This window comes from Salvelinus alpinus, chromosome 14, assembly GCF_045679555.1.
Source record: "Salvelinus alpinus chromosome 14, SLU_Salpinus.1, whole genome shotgun sequence".
NCBI classification, from domain to species: Eukaryota; Metazoa; Chordata; class Actinopteri; order Salmoniformes; family Salmonidae; genus Salvelinus; species Salvelinus alpinus.
This window is the reverse complement of record NC_092099.1, coordinates 10,676,031-10,699,534: the sequence shown is the minus strand read 5'-3', so window position 1 is coordinate 10,699,534 and position 23,504 is coordinate 10,676,031. Positions and strand designations below refer to the sequence as shown.

General features: G+C 44.3%; 1 long non-coding RNA gene across 1 annotated transcript; it reads right to left on the bottom strand.

Annotated features, from left to right (window-relative positions):
• Positions 1-2,742: 2,742 nt before the first annotated feature.
• Positions 2,743-10,422, bottom strand: LOC139538175 (uncharacterized). The gene is made up of 2 exons (XR_011667681.1): positions 10,256-10,422; positions 2,743-3,389 (listed from the first exon to the last, which is right to left on the bottom strand). It is a non-coding gene; the product is annotated as an uncharacterized lncRNA (long non-coding RNA).
• Between the last annotated feature and the right edge of the window lie 13,082 nt (positions 10,423-23,504).

The following is a 23,504-nucleotide window of genomic DNA, read 5'->3' as shown; positions in this document are numbered from 1 at the left end:
GAATGCGACAGTTGATTTAGGCGTCCTCTTTAGAACTCAAACTAGCAGAAATGCACAGTGGTATGATACAACACTTTTTTGTTGTATTCCGGAAGATTAAGGTAGTTTCCCATGAGAATAATACAATTGGTGGGTTTTTAAAGCAAAGTAAACAACCCTCCCTCCCCCAGTGGTATAGTTTCCTCCTTGTGTAGTCTCTGTGGACAGATCCTAAAGGATCTCACTCTGGGCCCGAGGGCTTTGTAATCTGCTGGCTTTTGGTTTATTTTCCCAGAGTTTGAGGCACAATAGAAATATTTTCTTGCTAAATACTTAAGATCCCTTTGCTGATATGGAGGGTTTATTTTCCTTTCTTTCTCCCCTGAATCCTTAGAGGATTGTTTTTGACTAAATATAGATCTGGTGTAAATAATACATTTGAGTTTACTGCTCATTGACCAGTGTCCTGTCTACCTTGTTGATTATTTAATAGGGATATGTTGGGCCATTTAAAACAGGAGGTAAATTATGGTTTACTGCTCATTGACCAGTGTCCTGTCTACCTTGTTGATTATTTAATAGGGATATGTTAGGCCATTTAAAACAGGAGGTAAATTATGGTTTACTGCTCATTGAACATCAACATCTCTTTTTATGGAACACAAACATAGCCCTTTAATGAGTCAGAGCTTCTTCTTTGGTTGGTTAATTGTTTCACGAGGTGCAATTTGTTGAAAACTCAGCTCAGTTATATTGGCAATATTTGTGTGAAATGTATTTCTGAAGTAAGTCTGTTTTTACTCATTAGATGTGACGTGCAGGTATTTTGAGAAGGAAAATAGGACTGTCTGGAAATGTCCCATATGTCTCTGTAGAGATGTTTGTTGAACTCTCTCATAAGACTCCTGAGCTTACGGCAAGAATTAAATCATCTTTTTTCTATCTTCCAACCTCGAGATAATCAAGGATTTTACAGAGCTTGTTAGCAGCCACGTATAAACTGATACTGTTTTGACTGATTGTCATCTGTCAAGGACCCGGACACTTTGATATTTGTTTTGGGCTATAGGCATCTAAGGCAGACCACAGGCTTATCAAGTGTCAGCAGCAGACACTCTCGGTTATCAGCTGCATCTACATGGCTGTAAGAATTGGGTCCTTCAGTTATCTTTGTCTACAGTGGTCATGTGTTTACTTTGGTCCTGTATCAAGATAAGCCATGTATATTTGGTTGTTTTATAATACATTAATATACTGTAGCTACCACATACGCTATACATCTGTGTCATTCCCATAGTAGAAATATCTTGTATCAAAACGTAATGTAAAAACATTTGTGTGCCTGTTTTAAGCTCAATGATCCAAATGGGTCCTGTTTGGACAGGAATCGCACAGAAATTGTACATATGTAGTTATAGCCATGTTCATGAAGCAGAGATTCCTTTATATTTCACACTCATTTGTATCAAAGGTGATTGTTCAGAACAGGCTGCCTGCCAACTTACAGTATTGCAGTGAAACCTCTGGACACTCATCATTCAATCATCGTTCACCTCTCCAACAGAGGGCACAGACGTCGGCTTTCACTCTTCCTTCAAATCAAATCAATGTCTGTTCCATCATGGAGCCCCATTGCTTCAGGGGCTAGTTAGGATCAATCTGCAGGGTATTGTCTTGCAGGGTGATGTCTGTTCACTAGCTAGCTGCTTATATCTGGGACTGAGGCACGTGTGTCTATAGACTAATTGAATTATGAGGGGTAGCACGCTCCCTTGGGATATTTCCATATGGTTTCATATGTATCTGACAATATTAGGTGATTAGAAGATATATGGGGCGACAGGTAGCCTAGTGGTTAGAGCGTTGGTCCAGTAACCGAAAGGTTGGTGGATCGTCTCCCTGAGCTGACTAGGTAAAACTCTGTCCTTCTACCCCTGAACAAGGCAGTTAACCCACTGTTCCCCACTAGGCTGTCATCGTAAATAAGAATGTGTTTTAAACTGACTTGCCTATTTAAATAAAGGTGAAATAATATTTTTGTATTATTTCATTTTATATATCAGAACTGTCTTCTGTGTCTTAGTGGAGATTCTCAGTGCATATCAAGTAGTCCTTAGACGTTATTAAATTATTGTGATTATGATCCAAAGGGGATCTTTTATGTATTTCAAATAACTTGCTTGTGTCCTCTCCTGTGACCTCCAACACCCCAGTATGTCAGTCAGTACATCAGTCTTACTCGCCTAACAATGTCCAAAAAGAGTTACTCAATCACAGACTCACCGCCTGTGCCTCTCCCTCAAGACAACAGTCTCCCATTTCCAAGCTATTCTCTTAGTCATGATTCATTGAATGTGGTACTTTTAGTGCCCACGGGCAGGTTTTCATAATAGGCAAAAGAAAGGTTGTTTAGTAAATCATAATTTATCTCAGGCCACTTCAGGGCATTCTCTCCAAAGGGATTGTGATGGCATATTCCCTTTGTAACTGAGAGTAAGATGAATACAATAAATCACATCCTAAAATTAATACACTTTGCAGTCAGTTATATACTGTAATGTTGGGTCTCAGACAACTATTTAATTTATTCTACTGCTGCAAAAATGCTCTTCTAGTTGTTTAATGTAGGATCAGTGCGGCAATATCTCATTCCATCCAAACACAAGGTCCATCTTTATTTCAGAAGGAGAAAATCCAAAAAATCCAATCCAGGAAGTGTTATGGCTGTGTAAGGGAGGCGAAGTCAGGTGCAGGAGAGCAGAGTAGAGTAAACAGGCGCACTTTTATTCCATTCAACAATAGGCACAAAAAATGACATAAGTTCCCAAAAACACGGAACATAAACTATAAAAGTATCGCGCGTGAACATACACCATTAGCAATGAACAATTACACACAAAGACATGATGGGGAACAGAGGACTAAATACATGTAGATTGATTGGGGAATGAAAACCAGGTGTGTATGGAACAAGACAAAACAAATGGACATATGAAAAATAGAGCGGCGATGGCTAGAAAGCCGGTGACGTTGATCGCCGAACGCCTCCCGAACAAGGAGAGGAGCCGACTTCGGCGGAAGTCGTGACAGTACACCTCCCTTGAAGCGCAGCTCCAGCGACGCGCCGACACCGGCCTCGGGGACGACCCGGAGGGCGAGGCGCAGGGCGATCCGGCCGACGACGGTGAAACTCCCGCAGCAGTTCGGGATCCAAAACATCCGCAAACGGAACCCAGCACCTCTCCTCCGGACCGTACCCCTCCCACTCCACGAGGTACTGAAGGCCCCCCGCCCGACGCCTCAAATCCAGGATGGAACGAACGATGTACGCCGGGGCCCCCTCGATGTCCAAAGGGGGCGGAGGGACCTCCCGCACCTCAGATTCCTGGAGCGGACCAGCCACCACCGGCCTGAGGAGAGACACATGGAACGAGGGGTTAATACGATAATCAGAGGGAAGCTGTAATCTATAACATAGCTCGTTCACCCTCCTCAGGACTTTGAAGGGCCCCACAAACTGCGGACCCAGCTTCCGGCAGGGCAGGCGGAGGGGCAGGTTTCGGGTCGAGAGCCAGACCCGGTGCCGGGGTCTCATTGCGGTGACAGTCCGTGCTGGTTTTCTGGCGAAGCGCGGCTCGCTGGATGTGTACACGTGCGGCCTCCCATGTCTCCTCCGCGCGCCTGAGCCAGTCGTCCACCGCAGGAGCCTCTGTCTGACCCTGATGCCACGGCGCCAGAACCGGCTGGTACCCCAATACGCACTGAAAGGGGGAGAGGTTAGTGGAGGAGTGGCGAAGCGAGTTCTGTGCCATCTCGGCCCAGGGCACGAACGCCGCCCACTCCCCCGGCCGGTCCTGGCAATAGGACCGCAGAAACCTGCCCACATCCTGGTTGACTCACTCTACCTGCACGTTACTCTCGGGGTGAAAACCCGAGGTAAGGCTGATCGAGACCCCCAGACGTTCCATGAACGCCTTCCATTGTCACGATCATCTTGCGGTGAGAGAGAGGACCAAGGCGCAGCGTGTGAAAAATACATCTTCTCTTTATTAGGAAGATGAACAAACGGAACAAAACAACAAACAGACGAACGTGAAGCTATGAAAGAACTAAGTGCACACATGCAACATAGAACATAGACAATTACCCACATTAACTTAATGCCTATGGCTGCCTTAAATATGGCTCCCAATCAGAGACAATGAATGACAGCTGTCTCTGATTGAGAACCCTTCAGGCAACCATAGACTACCTAGACAACTACACTATACACTGCCCCATACACATACAACACCCCTAGACACTACAAAAACACATACATTCCCCATGTCACACCCTGACCTAACTAAAATAATAAAGAAAACAAAGATAACTAAGGCCAGGGCGTGACATCCATACTCTCGACATGAACTGGGGACCCAGATCAGACACTATATCCTCATGCACCCCGTAGTGCCGGATGACATGAGTAAACAGTGCTTCCGCAGTCTGTAGGGCCGTAGGAAGACCGGGCAGAGGGAGGAGACAACAGGACTTAGAGAAATGATCCACAACGACCAGTTGTGAAAATCCACAGACAGGTGTGACCAAGGTCGTTGTGGAACGGGTAAGGGGTGTAGCTTACCTCTTGGCAGGTGTCTCGGAGCCTTACTCTGGGCACACACTGAGCAGGAGGAAACATAGATCCTCACGTCCTTAGCCGAGGTGGGCCACCAGTACTTCCCAGTCAGACAGCGCACCATCCGACTGATCCCCGGATGACCAGAGGAGGGTGACGTGTGGGCCCAATAAATCAACTGGTCACGGACAGCAGACGGAACGTACATACGCCCGACTGGACACTGGAGGGGAGCGGGTTCTGTACGCAACGCCTGCTCAATGTCCGCGTCCAACTCCCACACGACCGGCGCTACCAGGCAAGAGGCCGGGAGTATGGGAGTCTGATCCATGGGCCGCTCCTCTGTGTCATACAGCAGGGACAGTGTGTCTGCCTTCGTATTCTGGGAACCTGGTCTGTAGGACAGGGTAAATACAAAACGGGTAAAGAACATGGCACACCTTGTCTGACGAGGATTCAGTCTCCTCGCTGCCCAGATGTACTCCAGGTTGCGGTGGTCAGTCCAGATAAGGAAAGGGTGTTTAGCCCCCTCAAACCAATGTCTTCACACCTTCAACGCTTTAACCACAGCCAACAGCTCCCGGTCCCCCACATCATAGTTACGCTCCGCTGGGCTGAGCTTCTTCGAGAAGAAAGCACAGGGGCGGAGTTTTGGTGGTGTACCCGAGCGCTGTGAGAGCACGGCTCCTATCCCAGTCTCGGATGCGTCCACCTCCACTATGAACACCAGAGAGGGATCCGGATGGGCCAGCACGGGAGCCGAAGTAAACAGAGCTCTTAGCTGCCCAAAAGCCCTGTCCGCCTCAGCCGACCACTGCAACCGTACGGGACCCCCCTTCAGCAGTGAGGTAATGGGAGCAGCCTGGACAAAACCCCGGATAAATCTCCGGTAGTAATTGGAAAACCCTAAAAATCGCTGCACCTCCTTTACCGTGGTGGGAGTCGGCCAATTACGCACGGCTGAAATGCGGTCACTCCATCTCCACCCCTAATGTGGAGATGCGATACCCTAGGAAGGAGACAGCCTGGTGAAAGAACAGGCATTTCTCAGCCTTGACGTACAGGTCATGCTCCAACAGTTGTCCAAGTACCCTTTAATCTTGGCCCAAACAAGCACATGAACACAGCTTTTCGTTTTACAGTCTCTTTTTTTGTGACCAACGTTTTATTCAGTTTCGTCATTGTTAGCCACCTTTCCAACAAGCCAGGTCGTTAAATTTCTGCCCTGGGAGAGCTTCCCCGGTCAACTGTAAAGGCTGTTATTGTGAAGTGGAAACGTCCATGAGCAACAACGGCTCAGCCGTGAAGTGGTAGGCCACACAAGCTCACAGAACGGGACCGGGGTGCTGAAGCACCTAGCGCATAATAATTGTCTGTCCTCGTTTGCAACATCATCAGCAGCATACCACCCTGCATCCCACTGGTGGCTTGCTTCTGAAACTTCGCAGGGTTGGTCCTGGTCAGTCCCTGGATGAGTAACCAGATGCTGCTGGAAGTGGTGTTGGAGGGCCAGTAAGAGGCACCCTTTCCTCTGGTCTAAAAGAATATCACAATTCCCCAGGGCAGTGATTGTGGGCATTTCCCTTTGTAGGGTGCCATCTTTCAGATGAGATGTTAATTGGGTGTCTTGACTCTCTGTGGTCACTAAAGATCCCATGGCACTTATTGTAAGAGTAGTGGTGTTAACCTTGGTGTCCTAGCTAAATTCCCAATCTGGCCTTCATACCATCATGGCCACCTAATCATCCCCAGCTTACAATTAGCTCATTCATCACCCTTCCTCTCCCCTGTAACTATTCGCCAGGTGGTTGCTGTAAATGAGAATGTGTTCTCAGTCAACTTACCTGGTAAAATAAGGGTTAAATAAAATAACACTGCCTCTGAAAGCAACGTCAGCACAATAATTATTAGTCGGGAGCTTCATGAAATGGGTGGCCGAGCAGCCGCACAGGTGTAATATCACCATGCGCAATGCCAAGCGTCGGCTGGAGTGATGTAAAGCTCGTCGCCATTGGACTCTGGAGCAGTGAAAACATGTTCTCTAGAGTGATGAATCATGCTTCACCATCTGACAGTCCGACGGACGAATCTGGGTTTGGCGGATGCACCAATGAATAGTGCCAACTGTAAAGGTTGGTGGAGGAGGAGTAATGGTCTGGGGCTGTTTTTCATGGTTCGGGCTAGGCCCCTTAGTTCCAGTGAAGGGAAATCTTAACGCTACAGCATACAATGACATTCTATACCATTCTGTGCTTCCAACTTTGTGGCAACAGTTTGGCTGTTGGCCCTTTCCTGTTTCAGCATGACAATGCTCCCGTGCACAAAGCAAGGACCATACAGAAATGGTTTGTGGAGATCGGTGTGGAAGAACTTGACTGGCCTGCACAGAGCCCTGACCTCGACCCCATCGAATACCTTTGGGTTGAATTGGAACGCAGACTGCGAGCCAGGCGTAATCGCCCAACATCAGTTCCCGACCTCACTAATGCTCTTGTGGCTGAATGGAAGCAAGTCCCCGTAGCAATGTATTAATCCAGGGCTTTTGATTGGGGAAGCATGGAAGTTGGGCATCAAGTGTCTTAGTGACACGGAATTAAAATAGCCGGAAACCAGAAAAGCAGCCGCTAGATATAGGTTTTCTTGCTTGTTTATAGCTCATAGTTTATACCTTCCACCTCGCTGGAGTTAGCACACTAGCTGGTGTTGACGTAGAGGAAAACCCCTCCCCCCCACGATTTCCCCGACTCCACTTTCCTGTCCGCCTGGTGAATGGAGAATCTATCGAGTTGGATAGTATCTGTCCAAGAGCCATGTTTCAGAAAAGCAAAGAATATTGCAGTTTCGAGAGTCCTGTTGGTAGCAAATCTGCGAGCGGACGTCATCCATCTTATTTTCAAGTGACTGTATATTGGCCAGTAGAATGGAGGGAAGAGGTGACCGGTTTTCCCTTCAACTTAATCTCACCAGCACCCCCCCCCCCCTTGCTTCTGTAACGCCAGCGTTTCCTCTTTGGTAGCCCCCGAAAATAGGGTTGGAATTACAGAGAGAGCCCAGGGCAGATGAGCAGAAGCTGAAGTCGGGATTGGGATAAGTAGCTGCCGATCTGATGTTCAAAAGTTCTTGTCGGTTGTAAGAAATAATAGAGGATACATTTTGTGAAAATAAAGTAAAAATAACCAACAGAATAATCACAAAATAGCAATGTTGGGTCGAAACTTGCAAAACTGCAGCCATACAGTACGGCACCATTTTTGTTTGAGGGACACATCAGTGAAGAACACCTCTTCCAGGGCAATAGGAGACACCATATTTCTCTCTATACTCAAACAGGGGGCAGAAGAATCATGTCTTAACAGATTTAAGATGGGGCGAAATGCTAGTGCATGGAAATACAATTTGAAGTTAGGTACGAATAGTTCTCCTACGTCTTTCTCTCTTTGTAAATGTGTTCATTTTATCCTGGATCGTTTACTTTGCCATATATATTTTGAAACCACACTATTCATTTTATACCAATAGCCGGAAGGGGGAGGAGCCATGGGAAGCATTAAACGACAGAAATTCAGCCATAGCAATATATATTTTTTGACAATAGGTTTTATGCCGGTTAAAGCAACTGGGATATTATTCCAGCTACTGAGGTCGGGTTTAATTGATTTGAGCGTTCTGTTAAAGTTTATGGCAATGGTTTAATCTAAAGAAGGAAATATCTACTCTCAAATATTTAAAATGGGAAACAAGTGGGATTCCATAAGTAGAGATTGAGTCCTCCATTGGGGTCTTGAGAGGAAGTAGGGCTGATTTAGCCAGATACATTTTATAACTTGAGAGGAAGCTGAATTTATCTATGATCTTCAATGCGTTTGGGAGCAATTGAGATACATTGTCTAGATATAGTAAAATATTGTCTGCGTATAATGAGATGAAGTGATCAGTAGATTTGAGAGATATGTGTTATTTCCTTCAATTAACAAATTGCCTGGGCCAGGGGTTCCACGCATAACAAGAATAGTAGAGGTGAAATTGGATCACCTCGTCTGCTGCTTCTAGTGATTCTGAACGGAGCAGAACAGATATTGCCTGTTATAACTATGTCTGAGGGATTGGCATATAGTACTTTAATCATATTAATAAAATTGGAGACAAGTCCCATATGTTCCAAGACAGACCAGGGACATGACCATTCAAGCCTATCAAAAGCTTTTTCTGCATCGAGAGATAATACAGCCCAGGAGCTGTTGTTTCTGATGAAGCATCTAAGATATGTAATAGTTGACGGAGGTTATCCGAGGATAAACGCTTTTTAAATAATGCACTTTGGTTTGTGTGTATCAATTTGGGTAAGTAAGTCTCGAGACGGGACGACAACATTTTGGAAAATCTGTGTTTATCAAAGATAGTGGGCGATAGTGGGAACACTGGGTGGCATCCTTACCTTTTTTTAAATAAAAGTGAAATTAGTGCTGTATTCACATCTCTCTCAAATGAATCTTTGTGAATGGCTCTATTAATAATTTCAATCAATAGCGGACCTAATTGATTCCAACATTTTAAATAGACATCAGGAGGAATACTGTCCCATCCAGGTGATTTGCCTTTATTCATGCTATCCAATGCCTTTTTGAGTTAATTGAGAGAGATTTGGGCTCCCAGCGAGGTGTCTTCCTCTGTTGAGATTACCATGGAAGTAATGGTGGAATCTTACTCGATGGATGGCAAATTCTGCTCTCTGTCTTATCAATAAATTAAGCTCTGTCTTGACTTTGGAAAGAGTAATAGCTACCTTGTCTAAAAAGAGTGTTTGCTCTAACACAGTTAACAACATTTCCAATTCTGATATCTTCTTTAATTGTGATTTATTCAACCCATATGCAAATGCAGTGGCATTATTTTGTATAAAACCTTTGGTGGCATCCCATAGAATCCGGGGGGTCATCGACTGAATGACAGAATGTAGAATTTTGCAGTAATGACATTTTGTAATAATGAAATGCTGAAATGCCCTGTTGGGGCTCTTTTATGGGGAATTCTGACATTTGAAGTTGGCAGTAGTAAGCGTGGTGGTCAGACAAAGCTCATATGTGGGATTTCTATTTTTTTGATCAAAGAAAATAGATGTGTAGATAATGGTATGATATAAATTCGTGAGAACGATTTATGCCTGTTTTAGTAGAAAGTGTACTCTTGCTTTAGGATTATGTGCTCCCTAGCATCAATTAGGTTGTAATCAGAGTATATGCTGGAAAGCTTTGGTTGCATGTGGATTGTAGTTGATCTTATTACATTTGTCCAGCATGTAAAAAAATAAATAAAAAAAAGTATTTATTTATTTATGCCTGTCCCAATAAACAGATGGAATTCAGTTAGTTCTAACAATATGCTGTTCAGAGAATCAAAAAACGTAGTATCATATGAATTTGGATCATATACATACATTTTCTTTCCATTATGGATACATTTAAGGAAAGTGATTCTGCCTTCTTGTTCTTCGCCTTTACCCAAGATGGTAATTTTGAGTTTCTTATGTATCATTATGATTACACCTTTAGTTTTTTTGGGGACTGATGAAAAAGCAGCCAGTTTGCCCAAATTGTTCTCTGTTCTATTTTTTACAGTCTCTCCTGACAAAACTCCTACTAAACAGTCAGCAGCTGTTACCTCAACGACAGTGGTGTCCCACAGCTTGTTGTTGTTGTCTGTCTGCTTACTCATTACTGATCACACCACAACTTTGCCTTTACTTCTGTCTGTCTCCTGAATGATGTGTGTCCTCTGATAGATGAGCCAGATGCTGAGAGCCGAAGGGGCTGCTGTGAAATCAATATGCCTCACAGATTGATGAGTCACTATCACACAGACTCATCTACCCCACCCCTTTCGCCTTCCCTGATCTTGTTTTTTGTGAGAGCTAGAAGAACAAGAAAGACGAACCCAGCTAACAACAAATGTTCCCACAACAAGAGAGAATGTTCCCTTAAGAGTCTCATTAGTTCATTACCTAACGTTTTCATAGGAATGTTCCAGTGATGTTTCCAAGAGACCATTCAAACAGAACTTACCCAGAACGTGGTTACCATGTTCTCAGAATATTCAATATTAATGTTTCATTGGAACGTGTTTTCTGAGGGTTAGGAGAATATTCCATCAACGTCACACCAAACATACACAGAACATGGTTGCCATGTTCTCAGAATATAAGATATTAATGTTCTAGAAAGGTTTCATGGGAATGTTGCAAAAACATTCCTGTGTCCAACTATGTTTCGTATTTTTTTCATTAATCCACTGTTTATACAGTGCCAAAATGTTTTGCATGTCAGCAGTCAAGTTTTCAAGATATAATATTTGTCACTTGCCACATCATCATTATATAGTTTTTGATTGGATTGTACCTTTTAAGTGAAAATTCTCCTAACTCAAAATGCAAAACATGCTAAATAGATTCTCAGGCGGTTTTTAGCTAACATACATAGAATGTTCCCGTAACTAACGGAAAACTGGACACTCAAACACCAGGGGAACACTACAGGTAACATTACAAAAACGTTCTCTCTCCCTATAATTGTTAGTTGGGAAGTGAGTGTACTTGTTTTTGTGTCTGCTGCATGCACACTGTCGAACTGATGACAGATTGTGTCAAAATACTCTTCCTGTTTACACCATCATTAATTGTCAGAGACCATTTGGAAATTAAGGATCTGTCTTATCAGGCTAAAATCAGTAGTCTGTAAAAAGGTAAGTTTACCAAGTGAACTCTAAAAAAGGTCTCCTACAATACTGTGGTATACAGTGGAACTAATCCTGTGAAAACAAGTGGCGACTTTCCCTTCCCACAAATTAACTAAACCAAACAATCTCTGTACCGACGGCATTAACCCTTATAGAAAGAGACACTGGATAAATATTTAATGGCTCTGAAGTCCTCCTCATTAGTGCGTTCCTGTGATTTGGTCATTGTGCTTGAATAGTACCCTCTATAAGGCAGATGGCCTGTTCTCCCAGTTGAGGATGGGGGAGGGGGGGGGGGGGGGGGAGAAGTGTGCCTGGTCTGTAGTCAATGGCCAGTGCTTAGCTCAACAGGCCATAGACACAAAGGCCAAAGGCATTAAGGCGGTGACATCCCCAGGTCACTGTGAAAGCCTACGAGTGGAGCCCGGTCAGTGTGCTTTGTGGCTCTGGACAATGCAGGACGGCATATATGGAGCAGGGCCTTACTCAGCTCAGTGTGGCAACCCTCCTACTGAGAGGCTTTACACCAGCTGTTCATTGAGCAGAAAAGGATATATCCATGGGTTGTGTTACTACCAGACGATTGGTGTGCAGTATTTATATTTGTTCAACTGAAATGAGGAATACTCAGTTTAGCCACACATTTTTGGGACTACAGAAATTAGACATTCAGAAAATACACAGTTCAATAATTTGAATTTGTTTTGGACCGGTCAACTGAAAACTGTCTCTGTGATGGTAAGGGAAAGATTACCCTGGCTGACCCTTTCAGAGATTATGTGTTTACTCAGTGTGTGTCAAGTTATTAGTGTAGCTAACAAGCTCTTACAGGTGCCTAAGCTCTCACAGGTGCCTAACTTTAACCCTTCAAGTGACCCGCAAATAACGTACATAAAAGAGTTGCAAATGTGAGGAGATGCTCTTTTACACTGTCACCGTGGTTCATCCATCCCAACCCTGATAAGATTTAAAGCTTGGGCAAGTTAAAACAGTAGACTTTTTAAGGTCATCAGTCATTTACAGATTACATCACCATCTAATTTGTAAAGATGACACAATGTCAGACCTCTGGTTTTGGTTTTAAAGTAATATATAACACCACTGAAATATGTATAATAATTAAAGAAGTGGTTGGAATAGCATCAATCACAGTGAAGTATAGTAGGCCTACTAGTTCCAAATGACAGTGGTGAAAAAAGTACACAATTGTCATACTTGAGTAAAAGTATAGGTACCTTAATAGAAGGTTACTCAAGTAAAAGTGAAAGTCAGCAAGTAAAATACTAATTGAGTAAAAGTCTAAAAGTATTTGGCTTTAAATTTACTTAAGTATCAAAAGTAAATGTAATTGCTAAAATATACTTAAGTATAAAAGTAAAAGTATAAATAACTTAAAATTCCTTATATTAAGCAAAGCAGATTACACCATTTTCTTTTCTTTTTTAAATTTACGGATAGCCAGGGGCACACTCCAAAACTCAGATATTATTTACAAAAGATGCATTTGTGCTTAGTGAGTCCGCCAAGCTAGAGGCAGTAGGGATGACCACGTGTTCTTTTGATAAGTACGTGAATTTGACTATTTTCCTGTCCTGCTAAGCAATCAAAATGTAACGAGTACTTTTGGTTGTCAGGGGAAATGTATGGAGTAAAAAGCACAACATTTTCTTTAGGAATGTAGTAAAGCTAAAGTTAAAGTTGTCAAAAATTTCAACAGTAAAGTAAAGTACATACACCCTAAAAAAACTACTTAAGTAATACTTTACACCACTGCTAAATGATAAGAGATATATTTTGACATTAGGACCCACTGTGGTTGACACAAATATAATTGTTAACATTGTTGGGAGAAGTGGTTCTCAGAGAGCACAACTCAAAACACAAACACTGGAAACAAGGTGTCACATGAGGTTCGATGTTGTTTTTGAGTTTTATTCTTTAAGAACAATTCTCATGCTGGGTTTCAAACATGTTCTCCCCGGTTTCAGCTAAAGCTGTCACTATAGATTCTTATTAAGTTGAATTTATAACGCAGTAAATGAGGTTCTAAGCCTCCCTCTTGGGTCACTCTAGGGTTGGACATATGACACAGTGACCATAAATCTCTGCCCCAGCGACCCCTTGTCACTCTCTAATGCCTGTGATTGGTTAACAAAGACAGATCAGGGTCAGACCTGGTTGTTTTGACTTCAGTGATATAATTACTCTGCTTGTTAGAGGTTCACCCCCCCCCTGCTCCAAGTCACAGAAACACACAAGTAGCATGTGCATTACCAGTTAGACAACTGTCTATTGCATAATTATGTGTGCACTGTTGTGTTTTTGTTTGTGTATACTTTTCACTTTCTAAAGAGAAGCACCAAAAACACAGAGACAACTAACTGAAGACCTGGCAGGGAAAACTATGTAAAGAATCACCCTTGGGTGGTATTTTATGACGCCTACCTAGACCTCTGTTGTAAAAGAGAATCCTGTCTGTGCAGTGAGTGTTCTTCTATTCACATTTGTCTGTTGTATATTATGTGGAAGGACTGAAGGCCATTGGAGGAATTGCCTGTATGCTCCATTGTATCTGATATGAATTATGTTTCAGGCCATGAAGAGAAAAGCCAATAGATGGTGCTAATCTTTTCCTTTATTTATTCATTTATATAATCATTTAGTATCTACATAACTCATGCATACTTCTACTGATCTAGGATCTTAATAACAACTAATTCGTAACATATAGTACGAATTGGATTCGTAACACATATCATAAGAATTGCAAAACCCCAAAAAATGGCAGAAAATAACATATCATATGAAATGAATGATGTAGTACACAATTTGATGACATAGTACACAAAAAAGCGGGGACCACAAGTGTTAGAGTTAGGAGAACATTCCCCTTTCCTGCAGTCAAATGGCCTAGTGGCCTCATGGGTGGAATATTATAAATATCTTTCATAATTTCATAATTCAAAAACATTATTTTTTTTTAAATGCAAAAATCCAGTGTTTCTATGTCAAACGGTTTTGTTATACTGTATTTCAGTCTTCTGTTATGTATATAAAGTGTAGAATTAGGATGCAAACTCAACATTGAATATATTTCAACCCTATATCTGACATGATGCAGGTGTATTATTTTTTTAAGCCCATAACCATGTATGTGAGGTGTATACTTTTGTTTCAAAGTATATTTGTTTAAGACTACCAAGAAACACTCTGTGTGACACTGATTTAGCCCACTGCAGTAAAAGGTTAATGTCAAACAGAACTTACCCAGAACGTGGCGGCCATGTTCTCAGAATATCTAATATTAGTTTTCTAGACATGTTTCATGGGACATTGCAAAAACCTTAACGTGACCAGTTTTCCCAGGGTTAGGAGAATATTCCATCAACATCACACTAAACTTACACAGAACATGGTCGCCATGTTCTCAGAATATAAGATATTAATATTCTGGACACGTTTCATGGGAACGTTACAAGAACATTAATGTGTCCAGTTTTCTGACGGTTAGGATAATGTTCCATCAATGCACATAGTCCAGGTAGCCATTTGATTCGCTTTTCAGGAGTATTATGCCTTGTGGTAGTCCTCCAGCAATTTTTTTTTACTTTTACTGTTGAGAAGTGATATCCCAGGTATAAATACAGTAAAGTACATACTAAGGGGTAACAAAAATGAGTTTTGAGCAAAATAGTGCAAACTTCAAAGAGTAGGGCATTCAAGGAGTTGGTTTGATGGGAATCCGTGATGTCATCGGCCTCCCCCCTTGGTTGTGGAACAATAGAGGAGCAATAGAGAACAAAAGAGGAAAGGCCCACCACCCACTTGTGCTATGCCATGACTTACCGTAACCACCTACTGAGATTAGCCTTTTGTTAAGTAAATCTGGTGTTAAATAAGGTGAAAATGAGACTGGAGTTCCACTCCCAACTCCCAATCACAGCCGCTGCTCCCGAGTGGCACAGCAGTCTAAGACACTGCATTTCAGTTCCTGAGGCTTCACTACAGACACCCTGGTTCAAGTCCAGGCTGTATCACAACTGTGATTGGGAGTCCCACAGGGCGGTGCACAATTGGCCCAGCGTTTGGCCAGTGTAGGCAGCCAATGTAAATAAGAATTATTTCTTAACTGACTTTTCTAGTTAAATAAACAAAACATATGTTCTAGACGTGTTTCATTGGAATGTTGCATTAACATTCCTCTGTCCAACAACGTTTAAAACACAGGACATTCTGCCATAGTCCCCTGGATGCTTTTGGCTTGCTCAAATCAAATCAAACTTTATTTGTCACATGCACTGAAGTACCAAGTACCTTACCGTGAAATGCTTACTAACAAGTCTTTAACCAAAAGAGCAGTTCAAGAAAAGTTAATAAAATATTATCAAATAAACTAAAGTAAAAAAATGATAAAAAGTAACACAATAACATAACAATAACGAGGCTATATACAGGGGGTAGCAGCAGTGTACAAAACAAATGTAGGGGGGGGGGTCAATGTAATAGTCCGGTGGCCATTTGATTAATTGTTCAGCAGTCTTATGGCTTGGGGTAGAAGCTGTTTGGTCCTAGACTTGGCGCTCCGGTATCGCTTGCCTCTGACACCGCCTATTATATAGGTCCTATAGGTCCTGGATTGCAGGAAGCTTGGCCCCAGTGATGTACTGGGTCATACGCATTACCCTCTGTAGCGCCTTACGGTCAGATGCCGAGCAGTTGCCATACCAGGCGGTGATGCAACCGGTCAGGATGCTCTCGATGGTGCAGTTGTAGAACTCTTTGAGGATCTGGGGACCCATGCCAAATATTTTCAGTCTCCTGAGGGGGAAAAGGTTTTGTCGTGCCCTCTTCACGACAGTCTTGGTGTGTTTGGACCATGATAGTCCATTGGTGATGTGGACACCAAGGAACTTGAAACTCTCGACCCGCTCCATTACAGCCCCGTTGATGTTAATGGGGGCCTGTTCGGCCTGTCTTTTCTTGTAGTCCACGATCAGCTCCTTTGTCTTGCTCACATTGAGGGAGAGGTTGTTGTCCTGGCACCACACTGCCAGGTCTCTGATCTCCTCCCTATAGGCTGTCTCATTGTTGCGGTGATCAGGCCTACCACTGTTGTGTCATCAGCCAACTTAATGATGGTGTTGGAGTCGTGTTTGGCCACGCAGTCATGATTGAACAGGGAGTACAGGAGGCGACTAAGTACAAACCCCTGAGGGGCCCCAGTGTTGAGGATCAGTGATGCAGACGTGTTGTTGTCTACCCTTACCACCTGGGGGCGGCCCGTCAGGAAGTCCAGGATCCAGATGCAGAGGGAGGTGTTTAGTCCCAGGGTCCTTAGCTTAGCAATGAGCTTCGTGGGCACTATGGTGTTGAACGCTGAGCTGTAGTCAATGAACAGCATTCTCACATAGGTGTTCCTTTTATCCAGGTAGGAAAGGGCAGTGTGGAGTGTGATTGAGATTGCGTCATCTGTGGATCTGTTGGGGCAGTATGCAAATTGGAGTGGGTCTAGGGTTCCGGGAGGATGCTGTTGATGTGAGCCATGACCAGCCTTTCAAAGCACTTCATGGCTACAGACGTGAGTGCTACGGGGCGGTAATCATTTAGGCAGGTTACCTTCGCTTCCTTGGGCACAGGGACTATGGTTGTCTGCTTGAAACTTGTAAGTATTACAGACTCAGTCAGGGAGAGGTTGAAAATGTCAGTGAAGATACTTGCCAGTTGGTCCGCGCTTGCTTTGAGTACACGTCCTGGTAATCCATCTGGCCCCTCGGCTTTGTGAATGTTGACCTGTTTAAAGGTCTTGCTCACTACCGAGAGCGTTATCACACAGTCATCCAGAACAGCTGGTGCTCTCGTACATGCTTCAGTTTTGCTTGCCTTGAAGCGAGCATAAAAGGTATTTAGCTCGTCTGGTAGGCTCGTGTAACTGGGCAGTGTCACGGTTCTCTAAAGTAGAACCCAGAAGCAGACCAGGACAAGGAGAGTAAGACGAAGGTGAGTATTTATTTACAAGTTTAAATGTAGTGATAGAAAAATCCAAGTAGCGGAGCGGGCAGCGGAGGTGAGTTGATGGAATTGAGTAAGCAGATCCAAGGAAGTAACTGAAGTCACCAACGACCAGGTAGGGATGGGATGAGTGTTCCGGGTGAATGACTGTAGACAGAAAAAACGGAGGTAAGTTCAAGGCAAGCAAGACGTACAAAACAACAAAACAAACTCTATCAAACTGGAGGCTGATACGCTGGCACAACATACTGTTCATGGCTAACGATCCGGCAGGGAATGGATGTCAGGTCAGCGCTTATGAAGTGGAGGGGTGATGATCAGGACCAGGTGTGCAGATAGCTGATGGGATACAGGTGCGGGTACTCAGAGATCCTCCAACTAGCTACGTCGCCCGGCAACCAGACAGGGTGCGTTCCAGGACACCGGAAAAAACACTCCAGGACAGAACACAGGCAAAAACAGACTCAGGAAGCGGGATTCGTGACAGTACCCCCCCTCCGACGAACGCCACCGGGCGTACTACCCGGAGCGCCAGGGTGAAGGCGGTAGAAGTCACGAAGCAGGTCAGCATCAAGGATCTGATGCCGAGGAATCCAACTCCTCTCCTCTGGACCATATCCTTCCCAATCCACAAGATACTGGAACCCTCGACCCCGCCGTCCGGAGTCCATGATGCGGCGCACCGTGTAGGCAGGACCACCTCCGATCATCCGAGGGGGAGGAGGACGAGGAGGAGGGGGCAACAGAGGACTGAGGAGAACCGGCTTGAGGCAGGAGACATGAAAGGTGGGGTGTACTCTAAGCGTTGCAGGCAACTTGAGTCGAACCACAACAGGATTAATGATTCTCTCTACCACAAACGGACCAATGAACTTCTGTGACAGTTTCTTCGACTCAACCCGTAGAGGAAGATCCCGTGTAGCCAACCAAACCTTATCTCCGACGGTATAAGCGGGAGCAGGAATACGGCGACGATTCGCCTGGATCTGATACCGGTCCGAAACTCTAAGGAGGGCCTTCCTGGCCCGATGCCAGGTCCGGTGGCAACGACGAATGTGGGCCTGGACAGAGGGAACCGAGAGATCCCTCAGATAGGGCTCTAACTCCTCTAGCCCCACAATGAAATAGGGTGCAGGCCAGGCAGCAGGCTGTTAGCCAACCTGCCAGCTTAGTGGAGTCTGCCAATAGCACAGTCAGTGTAGTCAGCTCAGCCATACCCATTGAGACTGTGTCTGTGCCTCGACCTAGGTTGGGCAAAACTAAACATGGCGGTGTTCGCCTTAGCAATCTTATTAGGATAAAGACCTCCTCCATTCCTGCCATTATTGAAAGAGATCGTGATACCTCACATCTCAAAATAGGGTTACTTAATGTTAGATCCCTCACTTCAAAGGCAGTCATAGTCAATGAACTAATCACTGATCATAATCTTGATGTGATTGGCCTGACTGAAACATGGCTTAAGCCTGATGAATTTACTGTGTTAAATGAGGCCTCACCTCCTGGTTACACTAGTGACCATATCCCCTGTGCATCCCGCAAAGGCGGAGGTGTTGCTAACATTTACGATAGCAAATTTCAATTTACCAAAAAAAAAATGTCTTTTGAGCTTCTAGTCATGAAATCTATGCAGCCTACTCATTCACTTTTTATAGCTACTGTTTACAGGCCTCCTGGGCCATATACAGCGTTCCTCTCTGAGTTTCCTGAATTCCTATCAGACCTTGTAGTCATAGCAGATCATATTCTAATTTTTGGTGATTTTAATATTCACATGGAGAAGTCCACAGACCCACTCCAAAAGTCTTTCGGAGCCATCATCGACTCAGTGGGTTTTGTCCAACATGTCTCTGGACCTACTCACTGCCACAGTCATACTCTGGACCTAGTTTTGTCCCATGGAATAAATGTTGTAGATCTTAATGTTTTTCCACATAATCCTGGACTATCGGACCACCATTTTATTACGTTTGCAATCGCAACAAATAATCTGCTCAGACCCCAACCAAGGAGCATCAAAAGTCGTGCTATAAATTCTCAGACAACACAAAAATTCCTTGATGCCCTTCCAGACTCCTTCTGCCTACCCAAGGACGTCAGAGGACAAAAATCAGTTAACCACCTAACTGAGGAACTCAATTTAACCTTGCGCAATACCCTAGATGCAGTTGCACCCCTAAAAACGAAAAACATTTGTCATAAGAAACTAGCTCCCTGGTATACAGAAAATACCCGAGCTTTGAAGCAAGCTTCCAGGAAATTGGAACGGAAATGGCGCCACACCAAATTGGAAGTCTTCCGACTAGCTTGGAAAGACAGTACCGTGCAGTACCGAAGAGCCCTCACTGCTGCTCGATCATCCTACTTTTCCAACTTAATCGAGGAAAATAAGAACAATCCAAAATGTATTTTTGATACTGTTGCGAAACTAACTAAAAAGCAGCATTCCCCAAGAGAGGATGGCTTTCACTTCAGCAGTAATAAATTCATGAACTTCTTTGAGGAAAAGATCATGACCATTAGAAAGCAAATTACGGACTCCTCTTTGAATCTGCGTATTCCTCCAGGGCTTAGCTGTCCTGGATCTGCACAGCTCTGCGAGGGCCTGGGATCGGGAGAGACACTTAAGTGTTTTAGTACTATATCTCTTGACACAATGATGAAAATAATCATGGCCTCTAAACCTTCAAGCTGCATACTGGATCCTATTCCTACTAAACTGCTGAAGGAGCTGCTTCCTGTGCTTGGCCCTCCTATGTTGAACATAATAAACAGCTCTCTATCCACCGGATGTGTACCAAACTCACTAAAAGTGGCAGTGATAAAGCCTCTCTTGAAAAAGCCAAACCTTGACCCGGAAAATATAAAAAACTATCGGCCTATATCGAATCTTCCATTCCTCTCAAAAATGTTAGAAAAAGCTGTTGCACAGCAACTCACTGCCTTTCTGAAGACAAACAATGTATACGAAATGCTTCAGTCTGGTTTTAGACCCCATCATAGCACTGAGACTGCACTTGTGAAGGTGGTAAATGACCTTTTAATGGCGTCAGACCGAGGCTCTGCATCTGTCCTCGTGCTACTAGACCTTAGTGCTGCCTTTGACACCATCGATCACCACATTCTTTTGGAGAGACTGGAAACCCAAATTGGTCTACACGGACAAGTTCTGGCCTGGTTTAGATCTTACCTGTCGGAAAGATATCAGTTTGTCTCTGTGAATGGTCTGTCCTCTGACAAATCAACTGTACATTTCGGTGTTCCTCAAGGTTCCGTTTTAGGACCACTATTGTTTTCACTATATATTTTACCTCTTGGGGATGTTATTCGAAAACATAATGTTAACTTTCACTGCTATGCGGATGACACACAGCTGTACATTTCAATGAAACATGGTGAAGCCCCAAAATTGCCCTCGCTAGAAGCCTGTGTTTCAGACATAAGGAAGTGGATGGCTGAAAACTTTCTACTTTTAAACTCGGACAAAACAGAGATGCTTGTTCTAGGTCCCAAGAAACAAAGAGATCTTCTGTTAAATCTGACAATTCATCTTGATGGTTGTAAAGTCGTCTCAAATAAAACTGTGAAGGACCTCGGCGTTACTCTTGACCCTGATCTCTCTTTTGACGAACATATCAAGACTGTTTCAAGGACAGCTTTTTTCCATCTACGTAACATTGCAAAAATCAGAAATTTTCTGTCCAAAAATGATGCAGAAAAATTAATCCATGCATTTGTTACTTCTAGGTTAGACTACTGCAATGCTCTACTTTCCGGCTACCCGGATAAAGCACTAAATAAACTTCAGTTAGTGCTAAATACGGCTGCTAGAATCCTGACTAGAACCAAGAAATTTGACCATATTACTCCAGTGCTAGCTTCCCTACACTGGCTTCCTGTTAAGGCAAGGGCTGATTTCAAGGTTTTACTGTTAACCTATAAAGCGTTACATGGGCTTGCTCCTACCTATCTTTCCGAGTTGGTCCTGCCGTACATACCAATACGTACGCTACGGTCACAAGACGCAGGCCTCCTAATTGTCCCTAGAATTTCTAAGCAAACAGCGGGAGGCAGGGCTTTCTCCTATAGATCTCCATTTTTATGGAACAGTCTGCCTACCCATGTGAGAGACGCAGACTCGGTCTCAACCTTTAAGTCTTTACTGAAGACTTATCTCTTCAGTAGGTCATATGATTGAGTGTAGTCTGGCCCAGGAGTGTGAAGGTGAACGGAAAGGCTCTGGAGCAACGAACCGCCCTTGCTGTCTCTGCCAGGCCGGTTCCCCTCTCTCCACTGGGATTCTCTGCCTCTAACCCTGTTACAGGGGCTGAGTCACTGGCTTGCTGGTGCTCTTTCATGCCGTCCCTAGGAGGGGTGCGTCACTTGAGTGGGTTGAGTTACTGACGTGATCTTCCTGTCTGGGTTGGCGCCCCCCCTTGGTTTGTGCTGTGGTGGAGACCTTTGTGGGCTATACTCGGCCTTGTCTCAGGATTGTAAGTTGGTGGTTGAGGATTTCCCTCTAGTGGTGCGGGGGCTGTGCTTTGGCAAAGTGGGTGGGGTTATATCCTTCCTGTTTGGCCCTGTCCGGGGGTTTCTTCGGATGGGGCCACAGTGTCTCCTGACCGCTCCTGTCTCAGCCTCCAGTATTTATGCTGCAGTAGTTTATGTGTCGGGGGGCTAGGGTCAGTTGGTTACCTGGAGTACTTCTCCTGTCTTATCCAGTGTCCTGTGTGAATTTAAGTATGCTCTCTCTAATTCTCTCGTTCTCTCTTTCTCTCTGAGAACCTGAGCCCTAGGTCCATACGTCAGGACTACCGGGCATGATGACACCTTGCTGTCCCCAGTCCGCCTGGCCTTGCTGCTATTCCAGTTTGAACTGTTCTGCCTGCGGTTATGGAACCCCTACCTGTCCCAGACCTGCTGTTTTCAACTCTTAATGATCGGCTATGAAAAGCCAACTGAGATTTATTCCTGATTATTATTTGACCATGCTTGTCATTTATGAACATTTTGAAAATCTTGGCTCTCTCTAATTTTCTCCTTCTCTCTTTCTTTCTCTCGGAGGACCTGAGCCCTAGGACCATACGTCGGGACTACCGGCCGTGGTGACTCCTTGCTGTCCCCAGTCCGCCTGGCCTTGCTGCTATTCCAGTTTCAACTGTTCTGCCTGCGGTTACGGAACCCCTACCTGTCCCAGACCTGCTGTTTTCAACTCTTAATGATCGGCTATGAAAAGCCAACTGAGATTTATTCCTGATTATTATTTGACCATGCTTGTCATTTATGAACATTTTGAAAATCTTGGCTCTCTCTAATTTTCTCCTTCTCTCTTTCTTTCTCTCGGAGGACCTGGGCCCTAGGACCATACGTCGGGACTACCGGCCGTGGTGACTCCTTGCTGTCCCCAGTCCGCCTGGCCTTGCTGCTATTCCAGTTTCAGCTGTTCTGCCTGCGGTTATGGAACCGCCACCTGTCCCAGACCTGTTGTTTTTCAACTCTTGATGATCGGCTATGAAAAGCCAACTGAAAATTATTCATGATTATTATTTGACCATGCTTGTCACTTATGAACATTTTTGAACATCTTGGCATAGTTCTGTTATAATCTCCACCCGGCACAGCCAGAAGAGGACTGGCCACCCCTCATAGCCTGGTTCCTCTCTAGGTTTCTTCCTAGGTTTTGGCCTTTCTAGGGAGTTTTTCCTAGCCACCGTGCTTCTACACCTGCATTACTAGCTGTTTGGGGTTTTAGGCTGGGTGTCTGTACAGCACTTTGAGATATTAGCTGATGTACGAAGGGCTATATAAAATAAAATTGATTGATTGATTGAACAACAAACTGACGGGAAGTGTCAGGTTGAGAAAGAATCGGGGCGTTGGTGAATTGGCTCTTCAAGTTCAGAAATGCTCGGTCTGCCTCAGGAGTCCAACAGATAATTCTGGTGCAAGACGTCAGAGCAGTTAAAGGGGCGGCCACCCGGCTGTAATCACGGATAAACCTCCGATAGAAGTTCGCAAATCCCAGGAATCTCTGGAGCTGCAATCTCGTACCGGGCCGGGCCCAATTCCGAACCGCCCGAACCTTCTCTTGGTCCATCTTGATCTCACCCCTGGAGATGATGTACCCGAGGAAGGATGTAGTGTGGGCGTGAAAATCACACTTCTCTGC